The 14,145-nt window shown below is 42.2% G+C and overlaps 1 protein-coding gene across 1 annotated transcript in view; it reads left to right on the top strand.

Annotated features, from left to right (window-relative positions):
* STK3 (serine/threonine kinase 3) overlaps nt 1-14,145 on the top strand; it is a 231,141-nt gene that overhangs the window by 95,519 nt on the left and 121,477 nt on the right. The gene's annotated exons all lie outside the window — the stretch shown is intronic.

Below are 14,145 nucleotides of genomic sequence, written 5' to 3'. Positions count from 1 at the left end.
GTGACATTATACACAGGAGCTCTGTATATAGTGTCAGTGTACAGGTAATACAGGGATCACCAGTGACATTATACACAGGAGCTCTGTATATAGTGTCAGTGTACAGGTAATACAGTGATCACCAGTGAAATTATACACAGGAGCTCTGTATATAGTGTCAGTGTACAGGTAATACAGTGATCACCAGTGACATTATACACAGTGTACATGTAATAGACTGACTCACCAGTGACGTCTCTAGGTGAAGTCCTTCATCTTCGCTTTTCTCCTTCATCCAGCACAGACCGCCATCACGTCTTCCAGCCAGGACTCGTCTCTGCATAAAATAACACAGTTATCTAGAGCACATTCCCCAACTTCTACATTACGCAGCTGAATACAGACGTGCATCCACCATCAATATATGGTTAGTTATTATGCAACCTACCATTCCAAATATAAATTGTAATCCACCACTGTGCCCCCATTAACTGTAAATAGGCACTTAATATATAATTTAATTAGAACCTCTACTCTTTCCGCCAATTTGTTACCAGTCACACTCCTGCATCCGCAACGCCCCCTACTCTATACTTCCTGCTCCCCGCATTCAATATTTACATGCACCCCCTGCCCCAATTCATTATATCATGTCCGTGCTCTCCCCACCCCATCATCATTTATCATTTACTCTCCCCCACCCCACATTCGTTATGTGCAGCTCATTATCCCCCTACTCCCAATTCCCCCATGTGCAGCTCTCAAACCCCCCCATGTGCAGCTCTCATCCCCCCCCATGTGCACATCTCTCACCCCCTCCCCCACATGTGCCCCTCTCTCATCCCCCTCCACCACATGTGCACCTCTCTCATCCCCCCCCACATGTGCACCTCTCTCATCCCCCCCCACATGTGCATCTCCCATCTCCCCCCCCCACACATGTGCATCTCCCATCTCCCCCCCACCACATGTGCATCTCCCATCCCCCCCCACACATGTGCATCTCCCATCTCCCCCCCACACACACGTGCATCTCCCATCTCCCCCCCCACACACGTGCATCTCCCATCTCCCCCCCCACACACGTGCATCTCCCATCTCCCCCCACACACACATGTGCATCTCCCATCTCCCCCCACACACACATGTGCATCTCCCATCTCCCCCCCACACACACATGTGCATCTCCCATCCCCCCCCACACACATGTCCATCTCCCATCTCCCCCCCCCACACACATGTGCATCTCCCATCTCCAACCCCCACGCACACACATGTGCATCTCCCATCTCCCCCCCCACACACACACACACACACACACACACACACACACACACACACACACACACACACACACACACACACACACGTGCATCTCCCATCTCTCCACTCCTAGTTAATTGTATTTAAAAAAAAATAAAACTTGTTATACTTACCCCCATGCGATCCCTGCAGAATCCTGGCGCTCGTCCAAATCGCTGACAGCAGGTTCTCCTGACTTCCGGCCATGTGACGGCACCGTCACATGACCGGAAGTCAGGGGAATCATGAAGGCGCTGCTGCAACAGCGCAGCTCAGTGCTGAAATGTCCCGGACCCGGCGCATAGCATGGGGCCGGGGGCCCCATGAGGAGAGAGACGCACAAGAGGGGGGCCCCCGAGGGGGCCCCTACCGGCCGGGCCCCATACTGGAGTCAGGGCAGTCATGCCCTGATGGCGGCCCTGCTGGAGGCTGGAGGGGCCCCCTCTCCCTCGGGGCCCCCGTTCAATGAACCGGCTGCACGGGCGGTAGTTCCGCCCCTGACCTGTTATCTCCCATAAATTAATTTCCTTGATAAAAAGTCCCCAAAGGCTTTTAAAAAGTTGATTTTAATAATTAGCAGTGTTTCCAGCATAAAAATACTTTTTAACCCCCTCTTTTTATTTATTATTGCTTTCATCTCCATTGTTGCTGTAGCTAATCTGTGCTGCTCTGCTTAGAATCAGTGTCCTTCCCCTTCTGGAAGCTGATAATAGTTGTACCCTGCAGGAGGAGGCTTTTCAGCTATATTGCCATGGTACTTGCAGAGACTGTTCTCTTTTTATGAAAAGCCGGTCAAATATCTATTTCTGCTGGCTGCTTTGCATTTATAAGAATATTACTGTTCTGAAAACGGACTATAAGGAATGTGGCATATATGCTCTGTTGCTCTGCAGTGCTGGTGTCCTGGGTTCAAATCCCACCAAAACCATCTCCCCCTGTTTGTGTGCCAAGAGGCTCAGTGTATAATATCACCTGCTGGTTTTGCATGTCCTACCTACCTCACTGATGATTGACATCGCTTTTCTACCGACAGTGCTCCATCCAGGAAAGCCAGTGCTGTCAATCACCGGTGAGGGAGGCGGGGCATGTAAAACCAGTGAGCAGAGTGAAGCTTGTTGACCACGGCAATGATGCACCGAGCACCTTAATTAGGATATTTGATTAAACTTAAATTTCTACAGAATGGAGATAGCGATTAGAGCACTAAGGCTATGTTAACACGTTGCATTTCTGTTGCTTTTCTTCTTTTTGCTGGTAATTAAATAATAAATTAAAAGCTGCTTTTACAGTACCAGAAAAGAGCTTTCAGATATCAGAAATCTCATGCATTGTTTTTTTCCAGACTGCATTGGAAAACTGCTACTTTTTTTTAAAACTGCAGCATGTGGCTTTTTTCAGTTTTTTTTCAGTGTTTTTTTTTCCATAGAAAGCAAAGTGCGTGCAAAATAGCAAATAAAAACATTGCCATCATTTTTTAGTCAAAAAAAGCATGTACAGCAGGATGTGAAACCCATTTATTTTTGTGATTTTTCTCAATTTTAAACCATGATGTATTGGTCTCTTCACCCGAGAATGGCAGTTAGCATTAGGGCAGTTTAATAAAATTAGTGATGTGTTCAAGTAAACAATTGCCTGAACAATTCAATGGCCGACCAATGTGTAAAACTAAACATTACCTGACTAATGTGGCAAAGTAAACATTGTCCGCCTTACAAAATGCACTGCCAATGTTTTAGGTAAACTATTCCAGACCAATTCAACTCCCCCACTGTTCTTACGTTTGTAATTAGGTATTTTTTCATTAACTTTTTTGTTGAGAATAGTCACTTTTTATTCCCACATAAAAATATTTTTTCACTAAATAATTTGATCAATTTGCCCTTTCTTTACAATTTGCCATTTTTTAACTGCCAGGAGATCAGGTTTTGGCTGCAGAAAAAAACTGCAAAAATGCAACTTGTGAACATGACCTAAAGGTGTTTTTTTATTTTAGCAGTTTTATCCTCTAGCATTGGACTTGGCGTACACTGTTAGTTTGGACGGACAGGCTCTATTTGACTGTTCAAACCAAGTACATGCGTTCGGTGCACCCTTGGTGTGGCCAAACATTTACTTGCACCTTCCCACCTGCTTGTTTTTCCTCTATCTCCACCCCCTTTTTCATTTTGATTTTCAGTTCTGGCTTTATAGAGCTAGAGAAGGGCGGAGATAGATGGAAAACAAGCAGGTGTGAAGGTGTACTTAAATGTTTAACCCCGCCATGGTGCATCAAGCGCCTGTACTTAGTTTGAACAGTCATTCTGTGCTGACAGTCTTTTTAAGGCAATCCAACATGGGTCCAACCACTTGTCAGTGATGAAGAATGACTGTGCAATGTTGAAGTGTTAAAGGTTTCGCCAGATTTTCAGTACAAACAGCATATATTATTAAATAATATCTTTGACCTGATGAGACTCGTGTGTATACTGTGAAAATCCAGGTCAGAATGGTTGTAGAATCCTGATGTTAAGAGGAGCATTTTAGAAGTACAGCTATAGAATGAAAAAACTCATGAGTGCAAGTGTATCCAGTCTTCACCTAACAAAATGCTTTTCTGACAACTACAGCTTGTACTAAGCAGTGTGAGCTCTCATCAGGTAGGAGGGGCACTGATGAGCTGTCTATCAGGCTGTCTTTTAGAGGTAAAGTTAAACTTTAATAAAATATTATACAGATATTCTGAAATGGATTTTCCATGCAAGTACAGCATCCTCATCAGGTGTAAAATCTATTTAGTAATTTTAGTTTTTGTGAAAGTTGGTGACTATAGTGGATTGATTTGAGGGACTCCGGCCCATTGACCAGGTCATTTAGTTTCTGACCACTGGATGGAAATCTCGCCATTCCCTTACTTTCTGAATCACTAACGCAGTTTTTTATTAGCCGGGCTGAAATGACATCATCATTGCTACTTGGCGCATAGATAACATTATGCCAGCCATGCTAATCAAAAGCCACAAGCATCCTGTCTAGCAGCCAAAGACTACTGACCTGGCCATTGGACTAGAGTCCAGTGAATCGATCCTTCCATCTCTATTAGTGACTGTCCCACATTAAGTATGTATGTTTATATAGCCTAATATCCACATTGCACAGTCTAAGCAGTGGGTTATGTGTGGACCAAGAATGAAGGATTTGGTTCTGTCATCTGCATTGAACGACTGAGTAGTTTTTTTTCTCTTGAATCGCGAAAGAGTGATCTATGATTTTGAAAAAATATATTCCTGGCAAAAGTGGGGGAAGCTCATTTTATTTCATTCACTTTAATACAGTTAACACAATCCAAGTAGTAATAGTGCTCTGAAATTTCCTGAATTGCAAACAGAAAGAGCTGAAGAAGGGTTTTTCAAGGCACAATGCAGATTATGTGCTTTCACACAGCGTTCTGTGTCCCCGTTGGGGTATACGTCCTAAAATTCCCTGCAAAACTGGGTCCGGACATATGCGCTCATGGGGGCAATAGACCGCAATGGTGACAGCAGAGCGAATGTGAGTTCTGCCGTGCACTTTTTTCGGGAGTGTACGCCCACAGGAGGCATACACTCAGACATAGGCTGCTGCGTCTGAGTGCCTAGCCAGTCTCCAGACCTTAATCCCATAGAAAACTTATGGACGGAGTTGAAGCTCCGAGTTGCCAAGCGACAGCCTCAAAATCTTAATGATTTAGAGATGATCTGCAAAGAGGAGTGGACCAAAATTCCTCCTGACATGTGCGCAACCCTCATCATCAACTACAAAAAATGTCTGACTGCTGTGCTAGCCAACAAGGGTTTTGCCAACCAATATTAAGTGTTGTTTGCCAGAGGGATCAAATACTTATTTCTCACTGCAAAATGCAAAAAATGCGTCTCTAGTCGTCTATCACATGTGCTCAGTGTGAACCTGCTTCCATCTGTGAAGGGCACAGGGCGCCAGTGGCGACTTTGCCAATCCTGGTGTTCTGTGGCAAATGCCAAGCATCCTGCACGGTGTTGGGCTGTGAGCACAACCCCCATCTGTGGACGTCGGGCCCTCATACCACCCTCATGGAGTCGGTTTCTAACCGTTTGTGCAGACACATGCACATTTATGGCCTGCTGGAGGTCATTTTGCAGGGCTCTGGCAGTGCTCCTCCTGTTCCTCCTTGCACAAAGGCGGAGGTAGCGGTCCTGCTGCTGGTTTGTTGCCCTCCTACGGCCCCCTCCACGTCTCCTGGTGTACTGGCCTGTCTCTTGGTAGTGCCTCCAGCCTCTGGACACTACGCTGACAGACGTAGTAAACCTTCTTGCCACAGCTCGCATTCATGTGCCATCCTGGATGAGCTGCACTACCTGAGCAACTTCTGTGGGTTGTAGAGTCCGTCTCATGTTACTACGAGAAAGCACAACCAACATTCAAAAGTGACCAAAACATCAGCCAGAAAGCATTGGTACTAAGATGTGGTCTGTGGTCCCCACCTGCAGAACTACTCCTTTATTGAGGGTGTCTTGATAATTGCCAATCAATTTCACATGCTGTTGTGCAAATGGAATAGACAATAGATGGAAATTATTGGCAATCAGTGTTGCTTCCTAAGTAGACAGTTTGATTTACTTGGAGTTACATTCTGTTGTTTAAGTGTTCCCTTTATTTTTTTGTGAGCAGTGTATACACACACACACACACACACACACACACACACACACACACACACACACTATACATTTTTTCTTAAAATAATAAAAGATTGTGATGTGTAAGAGTAATACTTTTAGAAAGTTAGTGAAAATCCAGCACTTGTTCTCCAGAAGGAGACATCCTGGGGATAGTAGCAAAAATAGGCAGAGGACTGGGGACAGGCTGCTCTCGAGTATTGTTTTTTTTTTTTTCTTGTCGCTAAATCCGCCACAAGGTTCAAGTAATTTGGGCATTTTGTATTTAGTGCTGATTTTTATGGTCTCTATGGGCGTTGCTCGCAGAGTACGGTAATAATACAGAGTAGCCAAACAAAAACTAGGGAGCAGCAGTAATAAAATAAGATAAAAGAAAAAGCTGGCCACTTTTAATATGGCGACGGGTCCTCTTCAGGAATGCTCAGACTCATGTCAAATATACAAAAATAATATTTGTTAATGTTTCCTTTTTTAATTTTTTTTTAATTCTATTATCTTTATGGTAATTTGTGTTAAAGGAATTAATTTTGCTATTTTTTTGTACGTTTTCTTTACCCTTTTACCTGCTTGGTACAAACTGCAAAATCCAAAGGTGGGATTTTGCATGGTACCACTACGTGCCGTCCTTCTTGCTGATAACATTTATAGCTCTCAAAGATTGATTGCTATGATTGACAATTTTAGAAGCCTGCGAAAAGTTTATGTAATAGACACTGTTCAGTAGTAAACTTAAAGATTGTTATCATTATGTTAATTACACAGTTTTCTCCAACATTTTGCACTAGTATTGTTGTCATTAGCCTCTTTTGGGGAGCAACTTTAATGAGGACAGGTCATTGGGAGGTGTCTGACATTTGCTGATAGTTTTAAAAGCATTTTTTTTCCAAATTACTGATTTATTGCAAATGCAAAATCAGTTTTATATATGTGAATATTTTTATTTCTACCATTTGCATGGATTTCTACAAAGTAAAGAGATTTAGACTTTCGTTCTAATTTTCCTCCCAGTTTTTTTTTTTTATTGTAAAATTTAACTCTGATTATAGTGCATGCTAAATCTATGCAAAATAATATATTTATTGAGTTACAGAGTACAGATGCGGCCAGAAACTATCCGTCCGATTTACTAATGTTAAAGCCAGAAAATGGCTCAAGCATGTACCAGTTTTTTGACTGTCCAAAATTTGCTGAGAGACGTTCCCCCTTTTAAAGGTTACCTTTCACTCAATGCATGAATCAGAGCCTTCCTGCATCCACATACTTTCACCTTGGTGAGCTTATATGGGGATTGATTGTGGGATGTGCTAGGTCTTTTAGCAGATTGAGACCCCCAATTTACAGGATATCTTCGCCCCAGGAGGTCCCAGGCGGTAGATATTGTTGCCATGTTTCCTATGACTGCAGCCAGGTATGGTTCTCTCTAAAACGTTCTGGCAATGGGCTAGTCTCTTCCTATGGTCTCTGGCCGGCTGTGTTATTATGTTATATGAACCGATCCTTACAATGCAATCTGTTTGACCAAAACATCACATATTTGTACTGCAGAACCAATAAAACATCCATTCTTATTAGACACGTTAACGTTAAGGAACCGAGGCCTTTATTTTTCCTTTTTGGCTGGTGATCCTTATTGTGAGCAATCTAATGGACACTTGATTGTCTGGTCACTTGTGAAGAACCCTTCCCCACCTTTTCCTTTAGATAGCTGACAATCCCAACCATGTTTTCTCCATCAGGTCACAGCAATTCAGAGTGAAACATCGTTTAGGGCAGCACTTGCTGACCAATTTCCTTTGAAGGCTAATGTAATAGCAATAAGTAGGAGCATGAGCACAGAATCTGACTACGCAAGGTTTGTTTGTAGTCTGTAACCATGGACACTGCCAGTGTAGAGATAATAAGAGTATACTAGAATGTTTTTAATTCATTTATTTCACTATTTGCTGAGCTTATTCACTTTTTATTGAATGGGGTTCCATCAATGTTAAGGATTTCTCTAATTGCAAGGAAATATTAAGCAACCTTATGTTTCTCTTTATTGTTTGAGGCAAGTAAAATTTTGAGCATGAAAAGTCATTTGATAGCAACAACTGAATTCATTCCCTTCTGCATTCTTGTTGCTGTAACATTGGGGTTAGTTTTCATGTCATGTCACATCATTGAAAAGCAAACTTTTCATTACATCAAAGCAGTTTAACTTTTAATAAGCTAAAAAAGTTTGCAGATATCAGACATTTTTTTTCTTCACCTTTAAGCTCCGTGCAAAGAAAATGAGAAATGAGCCTGTCTCTGTCAACATTACTTGTATCCCAGCTCTTCCCCAGATAAGATAATGTTTAATACTGTTAGCGGGGACTTTATCCTGTAATTCTTTCTTATGTCTAAGCTTCTGTTTCTTCTCTTTATCCAAACAATGTGCTGACTAGAGAAATATTTGCAGTAGTTATTTTTTATGAAGGAAGATGAGATAAGGCGATAAACTTCTCTCTGGGGCTTTTCGAGTTCATCATGCTGAATGTTTACTGCTGCTCAATGTTTATGTAGGAAGGTGTCGAGCCCGGTCTGAGCTAGGAATCTGTAGCCAGTCATGGCTTTTATGTAAAATGCGTGGTCCTAAAAGGCCCTCCATAAACATTAGAATTAAGTTGTCCACTCACTGAATTTGAATGACCATTTGATGTGTATAGACGCCTTCCCACAATCTCGGACAGATGAAGTCAGGGCATTTAAAGGGGTTGTCCAGTCTTGGGGATGCAGTCACTATGTGACCGTAGACTTGTGAATCCTCACAGTGCACGCTGTCAGGATTCTCCTTGCTGGGAGTGAGCAGGCATGTGATTGTTGCAAGTATGTTTTGCATACTTCAAATCACATTCCAACTAGACGTGTCCAGCTTAGATTGTGCACGTCTAGTCGGCACTTGACTGCATGTATAGAAAATCGCATACTAATGGTCACCAGAGAATTCTGACAACTTGTGTTGATCACAGGGGGTTTGAAAGCTGAGATTCCCCACTATCCCAAGAACAGGGCTCCGAGTTCCATCTTAAATTTAGCTCTGCATGTTCGCTTTCATCTTTATTCATTGTCTATGGGACTGCTGAGAAAAGCTGAGCGTTGTAATAGTCCATGAATGAAGTAGAGGCTGAGCATGCGCAGCTCACTCTATTTAAGGTCAAACTTCTCACAGCCCCATTCTGGGGGTTCCAGAGCCACGTTCTTGGCATCACTTGGGGTCTATTGTGGTCCAACCCTCAGCGATCAGAAAGTTATTCCCTATTGCATGTATAGTGCATAGCCCTATAATGAAAATCGTGCAATAATTACCGTCACATAATTACCTCTACATTCTGAGATTATTGTTATCTATATACAGTACAGACCAAAAGTTTGGACACACCTTCTCATTTAAAGATTTTTCTGTATTTTCATGACTTTGAAAATTGTACATTCACACTGAAGGCATCAAAACTATGAATTAACACATGTGGAATTATATACTTAACAAAAAAGTGTGAAACAAATGAAAATATGTCTTATATTCTAGGTTCTTCAAAGTAGCCACCTTTTGCTTTGATGACTGCTTTGCACACTCTTGGCATTCTCCTGATGAGCTTCATAGTTTAATTCATAGTTTTGATGCCTTCAGTGTGAATGTACAATTTTCATAGTTATGAAAATACAGAAAAATCTTTAAATGAGAAAGTGTGTCCAAACTTTTGGTCTGTACTGTATGATATATTTTTCTGAAATTATCAGAGTATTTATAACTTTTAATCATGGGTAGTGAATTCTTTAGTTTTGATAGGGCCATATTTCATAAATTATTTTATACAAAAAAAAAAAAGTAAAAGTAAATCACAGAATATCCTGCTGCTAGGATCTCCATCGATCAGCTGTTATTTGTTTGGAAACTGACGATCAAGTGTTTAATTCCACTGCAGCGCCCCCGCAGGAGAACGCTAGCATTACATGGTGCCCATAGAGAGCCATTGGCTGCCTGTGCTATGCACACACGTTTCCACAGAGAAGCCAATCTTCGTACGCCGCCCTGTTGAGCTAGGAAACCAGGTTTTATTAACGATCATGCCTTAATGAACGGTTTTATAATAGTTCTCTAAACCTGACAGCTCTCAACAATAACATGGAGGAATTAGTAGCGTGACGGGACGTGCAGCTCCGGGAGCTGTCATCATTTCAATCTGTAATCGTTCATACAAGTATTGATTTTGATAATCTTGGCTGCTGCTGTATATTGATCCGGAGGAGAAGCTGGTGGACCTTCCCATAGTGGAGCTGGGCTCTGCAGACAGCCCGAATAATTTACAGCCTCTCATAATACTGCAGGTAAAGAGCGATATGTGAGGAGTGCAGATAACAGCTGGGAAGGGAAGAGATTGCTACTGAATAACTGCTAAATTTCATTTCAGATCATTAAGAGATTAGGACACAGCCCAGGGTACTAAAGGTCACTGCCAGATTGTTTCCTTCAAGGACAGGCGTTAGTGTGAGAATCTCTAGTAGTCAGTTGCCCGGCCATAAAATAAAAAAAACAAACATCTGTAGTGTTTTTATGCATTAAGCAAATTATCATAACTTTTTCATCCATATTTGGAAGAAACTCTGTTGTACGCTATGCTCACCTGTTTGCTTTCTGTACAGTCATTCTGCCCGTGAACAGTGTATTGTGATTTATACATTTCTGTACTGGTCCATTAGGGTATGTTTTATCTTATTTTATTCCCTTTAGTATTACCAGTTTGTGTTTTTTTTAGTTGGCCATATGGTTAGAAATGTTTTTTTTTTTTTTGTTCAAATTTTTATGGTCTTTACCAAGGGAATGAGGCTCACAGGATCCTCTGGGGGCGTCTTTATTCTGCTCTGCATTATTACCCTATGAGCAATGCCCCTTTGTAAAGACCATAAAAATTAGTAAAAAAAAACCCAAACTATTCTGTTGAGCATTAGAAATATGTTTTTATATATTGTTGGGTTGTTTTTTGCATTTTTTTTCTTCATATTTTTCAATTAGCAAATTTCAATTTGCACTTAATTTTTTTTTATTATTGTTTTTTTTATTTCATTGTTCATTTGGTTCCTAGATGCAAGGTTAAGCAACTTTCCATTATAGTTTTCATTAAAAAGTTTCTGCAAGTCCCTTATGCAGCTGAGTGATCTGCAAAAAAAAGCTACTAAAGCCTGCTCCTAATGACTGACTGCTCCCCACTCCCTTCTCTCAGTGTTGGAGATAGCAGGAGGGAGTTGTATACAGACCTGCAGTGTAGAGAGGAGAAAATATCTCAAGGAGGGAAGACAGAGCAGGCTGTAGACAAGGAGGAAAGTGAATGGAGAGAAAATAAGTGCATCTTTAGCAGTTTTGCTCATATATGAGAATAAAAGAAGACTTCACATCCAGCCTATGTAGCCTGGAGAGTCCTATGGCTATGTTCATACAATGCGTTTTCGCAGCTTTTTTTTTTTTTTTTTTTTTTTTTTTTTATATATATAAATTTTCAGTTGGCAAAGTCTGAGATTTCTGAAATCTCATGCTCACGCCTTGTTTTTTTTCTTCCTGACTTTTGTCAAAGAACTGCATTTTTGCAAAATGCAGCAGGTCACTTCTTTCAGTGTTTTTCACCCATAGAAAGCTTTGAGTAGTGCAAAAATGCTGCACAAACGCAGGTATCAGTCTTTGCTGCGTTTTTGGTGCCAAAACCAGGTTATTTTTTTATACACTAAACTTTATCGCCATGCACAAGAGACAAATGTACCCTGACAAAAACACAAACGGAGTTAAAGTTTTTTGCAGCTTTTTTTTTTACGTTTCAGAATGTACACTGCTCAAAAAAATAAAGGGAACACTCAAATAACACATCCTAGACCTGAATGAATTAAATATTCTCATTGAATACTTTGTTCTGTACAAAGTTGAATGTGCTGACCACAAAATCACACAAAAATCATCAATGCAAATCAAATTTATTAACCAATGGAGGCCTGGATTTGGAGTCACCCCCAAAATTAAAGTGGAAACACACTACAGGCTGATCCAACTTTGATGTAATATCCTTAAAAGAAGTCAAAATGAGGCTCCGTATTGTGTGCGGCCTCCACGTGCCCGTATGACCTCCCTACAACGCCTGGGCATGCTCCTGATGAGGTTGCGGATGGTCTCCTGTGGGATCTCCTCCCAGACCTGGACTAAAGCATCCGCCAACTCCTGGACAGTCTGTGGTGCAACGTGACAGTGGATGGAGCGAGACATGATTTCCCAGATGTGCTCAATCGGATTCGGGTCTGGGGAACGGGCGGGCCAGTCCATAGCTTCAATGCCTTCATCTTGCAGGAACTGCTGACACACTCCAGCCACATGAGGTCTGGCATTGTCCTGCATTAGGAGGAACCCAGGGCCAACCGCACCAGCATATGGTCTCACAAGGGGTCTGAGGATCTCATCTCGGTACCGAATTTCAGTCAGGCTACCTCTGGCGAGCACATGGAGGTCTGTGCGGCCCTCCAAAGAAATGCCACCCCACACCATAACTTACCCACTGCCAAACCGGTCATGCTGAAGGATGTTGCCGGCAGCAGATCGCTCTCCACGGCGTCTCCAGACTCTGTCACATCTGTCACATGTGCTCAGTGTGAACCTGCTTTCATCTGTGAAGAGCACAGGGTGCCAGTGGCGACTTTGCCAATCCTGGTGTTCTGTGGCAAATGCCAAGCATCCTGCACGGTGTTGGGCTGTAAGCACAGCCCCCATCTGTGGACGTCTGGCCCTCATACCACCCTCATGGAGTCGGTTTCTAACCGTTTGTGCAGACACATGCACATTTGTGGCCTGCTGGAGGTCATTTTGCAGGGCTCTGGCTGTGCTCTTCCTGTTCCTCCTTGCACAAAGGCGGAGGTAGCAGTCCTGCTGCTTTGTTGTTGCCCTCCTACGGCTGCTTCCATGTCTCCTGGTGTACTGGCCTGTCTCCTGGTAGCGCGTCCAGCCTCTGGACTCTACGCTGACAGACACAGCAAACCTTCTTGCCACAGCTCGCATTGATGTGCCCTCCTGGATCAGCTGCACTACCTGAGCAACTTCTGTGGGTTGTAGAGTCCGTCTCATGCTACCACGAGTGTGAAAGCACAACCAACATTCAAAAGTGACCAAAACATCAGCCAGAAAGCATTGGTACTGAGATGTGGTCAGTGATCCTCACCTGCAGAACCACTCCTTTATTTAGGGCGTCTTGATAATTGCTAATAATTTCCATCTATTGTCTATTCCATTTGCACAACAGCATGTGAAATTGATTGTCAATCTGTGTTGCTTCCTAAGTGGACAGTTTGATTTCACAGAAGTTTGATTTACTTGGAGTTATACTCTGTTGTTTAAGTGTTCCCTTTATTTTTTTGAGCAGTGTATTTGAAAGTAACTATATTTTTCAAATCCTGGAGACCCCTTTAACTAGCCATACGGTTTCTTTTTTTGAGTGTTCATGCATCCATGCAGTGAGACCACTAATGTTCAGCAATTAATGACCTCCCGATATTTCATGTCAAACATTTACTCAATAGAATGTATTTACACTAGGAATAAATGTGACATTTTTTCCTGTAGTATAAACTGAAAGAAAATTTAACCTGCCTTTTTTTGTGATATTATAATTATATTGGCCTCTAAAACACCAAATCTGATCCCACTTCTGACACCATGTTTCTGGAAGCCATGTAGGGTATTTGAACAATAAATGTATTAAGACTAGTGTTGAGCGAGTATGTTCTATTAACCTTTCGCCGAGCATGCTCGGGCCGAGCTCCGAGTAGTTACTGCAGCTCGGTGTTATGTTTGAATCGCTCCCGTGTGCATGATTTGTGACCGTTTGACAACTTTATTACATGTGAGGAATGTGTAAGAAATAGACATTCTTCACATGTATTAAAGCTGTCAAAAAGTCGCAAATCATGCACACGGGAGCGATTCAAACATAACACCGAGCTGCTGTAACTACTCGGAGCTCGGCCCAAGCATACTCTGCGAAAGGGTTAACAGAACATACTCGCTCATCACTAATTAAGACCTCTGTTATATCAGTGAAGCCTGCGGATGTCCGTAAACATGAGAACACATGTAAAACTTTTAGCAAAGATGGGGGCTCTCCAATGTTTGTCATTGACTTGTTCTTGCAGTCGGTGGAGGCCAGGG

Source organism: Phyllobates terribilis, unplaced genomic scaffold (assembly GCF_046119375.1).
Source record: "Phyllobates terribilis strain yellow unplaced genomic scaffold, ASM4611937v1 Scaffold_4__5_contigs__length_816908805, whole genome shotgun sequence".
NCBI classification, from domain to species: Eukaryota; Metazoa; Chordata; class Amphibia; order Anura; family Dendrobatidae; genus Phyllobates; species Phyllobates terribilis.
Note: the sequence above shows the minus strand (reverse complement) of the source record. Positions and strands in the feature narration are given on the sequence as shown.